The 6,024-nt window shown below is 42.0% G+C and overlaps 1 long non-coding RNA gene across 1 annotated transcript; it reads left to right on the forward strand.

Moving 5' to 3' along the window:
• Positions 1 to 565: 565 nt before the first annotated feature.
• On the forward strand, positions 566 to 5,030 carry LOC138304363 (uncharacterized). The gene is made up of 2 exons (XR_011205551.1): positions 566 to 1,195; positions 3,262 to 5,030. It is a non-coding gene; the product is annotated as an uncharacterized lncRNA (long non-coding RNA).
• Positions 5,031 to 6,024: the final 994 nt, after the last annotated feature.

Here is a 6,024-nt window from a genome sequence, read left to right on the forward strand (position 1 = left end):
GTTCTGAGCTGCCTTCAAGCATATCACCTAGGAAGTATTTTGGGGACCAATTGCGAGTTTGGCGGTCCGAGGTCCACCAGACTCGCAGTGGCGGTTTGACTGCTGCACTACTGTCTGTCTGTCCTGCCATTTGATAAAGTTTGTTTTGACCAATGACTTTGTGTTTCACCACTGCGCATATTAGTTGCTCAATGTTCACCAGTAGCACATGGTATGTTTTATTCAGTTTAGCCGTCTATGGGCTTTGACATTGCATTAGCCATTACATTCTGTATTCTGCCTATTGGCTTTGACATGCTGTATCCAGTCTAGCCGCCTATTGGCTTTGACATTGCATGCCTATTGACTTTGACATGATGTATTCAATTTAGCTGCCTATTGACTTTGACATGCTATTAGATATTCTGCCTATTGGCTTTGACATGATATCATATATTATTCAGCTCCGCTGCCTATTGGCTTTGACATAATATCATATATTACACTTTGTATTCAGCTTAACTGCCTATTGGCTTTGACATGATATTCAGCTCCGCTGCCTATTGGCTTTGACATGATATTATACATTACACTTTGTATTCAGCTCCGCTGCCTATTGGCTTTGACATGATATTATACATTGCATTTTGTATTCAGCTCAGCTGCCTATGGGCTTTGACATGATATAAGACATTGTATTTTGTATTCAGCTTAGATGCCTATTGGCTTTGACATGACACTAGACATTGCATTTGATATTTAGGTTAGCTGCCTATTGCCTTTAACATGACATTGCATTTGATATTTAGGTTAGCTGCCCATTGCCTTTAACGTGGAGTTCTGTATTTTTCCAAGCTGTGTTTTTGCACCAGAGAACCAAGATGTTTTGCTCTCACAGTAGACTAGACCTGATAAGAGAGGGTACATGAGCGTTGTTTCTCTTCCCTTGAGCTTGGGAACAGGAGTAGTCTTGGAGACCTGGCCAGTCTCCAAAAGGCTTGCTCAGTTTCCCAGGTCTGAGAGGAGGGGGCACAACGTTGTAACAAATGTAACAGGCTGCAGAGAGTCAGATTCGAATCTGCCGGACCTCGTGCTGGAGCTTGGCGCAGGCTGCCAGCAATCCCGTGTGGGTAGATGAATCACTCTTTCTCGCGGCTGACAGGGGTCATCAGCTTGCAGACCTTAGAAAGATGTAGCTGTAAATAGTTCCTACACGGTGAAGTATTTGTTTTGCTTTGCATTCAATATTTTATAAATATAACCTGCTGTGTATATTGCAAACTGATATATTTTGTTTGATTAACGCGGACTTGAAAGCTACTAATTCGTCATTCATTCATAAACATTGTGGTTGGGGAAGAATAAAATAACAATAAAAGTCTTCTTTGACCTCAGAAGTGCATTTCTGTTGTGTTATGTTAGTGCTTAGAGACTAAATAAGAGGAAAGCACAACAATTGGTACCAGGAGTGGGGTGTCGGTCATTAAGAGGTGATTAAAGGGTTTGACGAGTTAGTAGATTTCTAAGTGCACACTTTAAAAGTGTAATTGTTTTTTGTTGTTTGGAGAATTACAGAAATTGTTTTCTGTTTGGAGAATCACAGTAGCACGGCAGACCATGTCTGAGAATACATGTGTTGATGAACTGCCTGATGGTGCTAAGAAAAACTGTGAATTGTTTTCTGTTTGGGGAATTACAGAAGAAAATGCATGTGTAGCTAAAATGCCTGATGTTGTTTTGAGAAATAATTCCCGTTGTATATATGTAGAAAACGTGTGTTTTGGAAGTAATGATGACAGAAAGGTCTGGATACCTTTATCTGCTTACAGAGAAATGCAGGAGAAATGTAGGAAGTTGGAACATGAAAATAGGAATTTACGTGAGCAAATTAGCGAGGATACGATAATTCAAAATAATGCTGAAAGTTATAAAAATGAAGAATCTTTCTTGTCCCATTCCAGTAATGAGGGGGTTAAGACAGCTCCGAGCTGCACTGAGTTTCCGTGTGAGCCAGGGTTTTTGGCAGCCAAAGTGCATTCCTTAACTGATAACACGGACGAGAGAGCTCAGAATGTGATTTACGAGTTACCGTTGCAAAATGCACAAGTAAAACGAAGGATTTTAGAGCAAGACACCCCGAGTTTCATTAGCTTGTTTGATTTTTGGAAAAAGAATAGCCCTCATTTGAGAGAAATCCTAACACTTTTGTACATGGTCACTGTGAAAAATAATATGCAGCTGCGCGCTTGTGATTTGGCAAATGAAATAATGCAGACTTTAGGTTTCTGCGCAGTGCAAGAAGGAAATACTTATGTATATTTAAATCAAGAACAAGGAAAGAAAATAGTGCCCCTAGCTAGAATCATACAATGGATCTGGTACTTGCAAGACAGGGCTAGAGTACCACAGGTAAAAGAATTATCAATGAAATTGTGTACACCATTTGAATTCGTGTCTACTGAAGATAAAAAGCATGTTTGTTTTACTAATGATTCATTGACTGAAATGTTGCTTTCTGGCACAGTAGAAGAAACAGCGTTGTATAATGTGTGTCAGATTTTAAAGCAAGAGCTACGTGAGATGTGTCATTTTTATGCTGATTTTTGGTTCTTTGATAATGTTTTAGCACCTAACTGGTTCAATTACCTTGCAGATGTAAATGAGAAAAATGCAGAGAGAGAAGTGTTCACCCAGAATTCTGCCTTAGTGGGGATGGCTATGTGGGTGCCCCAGAAATGTGAAAAGGCCACTTACAGGTGGGCAGAGATGAGAGAGATGCCCATTCCCCTAGATTTGATAAAAACTGTGCAGCACGTACAAAAGCAATCTGTCATGCAAGCAGTCACAGAGCAGTTGGGGAGAGGAAAGTTACCAGAACAGAAATGGCAAATTGATCAGGTTTTAGGGAGAGTGATTGCTGCAAATTACCAAGGAAAAATCGAAATTATGCTGATACCTAGAAAAGAATCTGATTTATTCATACAAATTGGAGACAGAATGGCCCAAATTGGCGAAAATGCAGTGAATGGAGGTTTGGTAAAGAAGGAGTCTGCCCCAGCCCTTCTGACAGTGCAAGAAAAGGGGAGCTGTGGCGCAGCAGATAAAAACCTCAGTGCTGATGTGTGGGCTGACGCCCCAAGTGACCCTCCAGAACCTGCAGAAAATATAACAAAGGGCCTCAAAAACGTCCTGCTGATTATAAAACAGGGAAAGGAAGAGGAAGGGTGCAGTTTAAATGAAAAATGTTATTTGCAAGAAAAGTCATACTTGTTTCTTTTGCAGATCCTACCACGTTTCGCCACTGTCCCTGAGTGCGCTGTGTGGTCCCCCTTCCGGTGTGTGCGTGTGGGGTCGGGGAAGGGACCGAATCCCCAACCTGAACCTGGCTGAGTAAAGTGCCAGCACCATGGATCCATTTTGCGCAAACTGCGCCTTCAGTTCAAGTTCAACTTGTTTGCTGTGTTTTTTTTTTTTTCCCCTCTCGTATGGAACTCTGACTTTTGCTTACCTTCCAGAAAACCTTTCAGGTGGACCGTGCACCTTTACATGAGCAGAACTCATGCCACATCAAATTGCTAACACTGTTGAATTAGAGACTCATTCAGAAAAAAAATTGCCCAGTCTTTTCTATGTAGATGTATCTGATGTGAAAGGTTATAAGATCAATGTGTTAATTCACTTCTATTGCTTTACAGGGATTGCTTTGATCATAATGTTTTTTTGTGTGCTGATGTTTTTTTTTTTTTTGAAATATGAGATATGTGAAACAAAAATTCATTGGTCAAAGGGCGGAATGTCCTGCCATTTGATAAAGTTTGTTTTGACCAATGACTTTGTGTTTCACCACTGCGCATATTAGTTGCTCAATGTTCACCAGTAGCACATGGTATGTTTTATTCAGTTTAGCCGTCTATGGGCTTTGACATTGCATTAGCCATTACATTCTGTATTCTGCCTATTGGCTTTGACATGCTGTATCCAGTCTAGCCGCCTATTGGCTTTGACATTGCATGCCTATTGACTTTGACATGATGTATTCAATTTAGCTGCCTATTGACTTTGACATGCTATTAGATATTCTGCCTATTGGCTTTGACATGATATCATATATTATTCAGCTCCGCTGCCTATTGGCTTTGACATGATATCATATATTACACTTTGTATTCAGCTTAACTGCCTATTGGCTTTGACATGATATTCAGCTCCGCTGCCTATTGGCTTTGACATGATATTATACATTACACTTTGTATTCAGCTCCGCTGCCTATTGGCTTTGACATGATATTATACATTGCATTTTGTATTCAGCTCAGCTGCCTATGGGCTTTGACATGATATAAGACATTGTATTTTGTATTCAGCTTAGATGCCTATTGGCTTTGACATGACACTAGACATTGCATTTGATATTTAGGTTAGCTGCCTATTGCCTTTAACATGACATTGCATTTGATATTTAGGTTAGCTGCCCATTGCCTTTAACGTGGAGTTCTGTATTTTTCCAAGCTGTGTTTTTGCACCAGAGAACCAAGATGTTTTGCTCTCACAGTAGACTAGACCTGATAAGAGAGGGTACATGGGCGTTGTTTCTCTTCCCTTGAGCTTGGGAACAGGAGTAGTCTTGGAGACCTGGCCAGTCTCCAAAAGGCTTGCTCAGTTTCCCAGGTCTGAGAGGAGGGGGCACACTTTTGTAACGAATGTAACAGGCTGCAGAGAGTCAGATTCGAATCTGCCGGACCTCGTGCTGGAGCTTGGCGCAGGCTGCCAGCAATCCCGTGTGGGTAGATGAATCACTCTTTCTCGCGGCTGACAGGGGTCATCAGCTTGCAGACCTTAGAAAGATGTAGCTGTAAATAGTTCCTACACGGTGAAGTATTTGTTTTGCTTTGCATTCAATATTTTATAAATATAACCTGCTGTGTATATTGCAAACTGATATATTTTGTTTGATTAACGCGGACTTGAAAGCTACTAATTCGTCATTCATTCATAAACATTGTGGTTGGGGAAGAATAAAATAACAATAAAAGTCTTCTTTGACCTCAGAAGTGCATTTCTGTTGTGTTATGTTAGTGCTTAGAGACTAAATAAGAGGAAAGCACAACACTGTCCGACCACCAGATTATGATCCTGGTGGACCAACCACCAGGAGACCACAGCCTCCATTGAGATCAGGGATCCTGACGGGTTGTTGGTGGTCGAAGTTGTGGTCAGCCATGGCGGTGCTGAGTTCGGCACTGATGTGCTGAAGATGACTTAATTTTCCGCAAGACTTTCCATGGTGGATGCAACGCCATGGAAAGGCTGTTGAAAAGATAGTGCTGGGGGCCGCAGGGGGGCCCCTGCTCTGCCATTGACCATATCGTGTGCAGTGCAGGGGTCCCCCTGCCAGCACCCTGGGAATGCGCACTGTCTGAATAGCATAGTGCAACTCAGACAGTGTGCATTCTGAGGGTGCTTGTGTGCAACAGCACTGGCCTCGGCTCCCTAAGGAAGTTTAGGCCAATGCTGCTGCACTGCTTCTAGTGGGCTGACCAGCGAAAACGTCATAATACGATGATTCCGCAAGTCAGCACAGTGTAAACATCATAATATGACAAGGTGAGGCCGCTGCCTTGATGGCAGCCTAACCCCCATCATATGGGCGGTCTCGGCAGCAATTCCACCAAGATCATGATGAGGGCCTAGTGCAGTATTTGCATACCCCTTTGTACTACTTTTTACATTCTGTCTCACTGCCTCTGGAAGGTGCTGTGCACAGACCAGCAGTGGCCCAGCACTGTCTCTACAGCTCATCCACAATCCCTTTGCAACATATGCCTGGCTCTGCCTTCATTCTTGTCCAGCTAGATGCTGATGTCTCACAGACATTGATTGCATGTTCTTTTTGCTTCTTTTCTGCTTTTAGCTTTTAATCACACACAACTCATGTGCCATACACTTTGTCTTTTGCTTCCGAGTTCTTTTGTTTCCTGCTGTCATTTTACTTTGTCCTGTTTTGTTTCTTTACTTTTGAGCTATTGTTCAATACTCCTGTAACTC

This window comes from Pleurodeles waltl, chromosome 1_2 (genome assembly GCF_031143425.1).
Source record: "Pleurodeles waltl isolate 20211129_DDA chromosome 1_2, aPleWal1.hap1.20221129, whole genome shotgun sequence".
Classification (NCBI taxonomy): Eukaryota; Metazoa; Chordata; class Amphibia; order Caudata; family Salamandridae; genus Pleurodeles; species Pleurodeles waltl.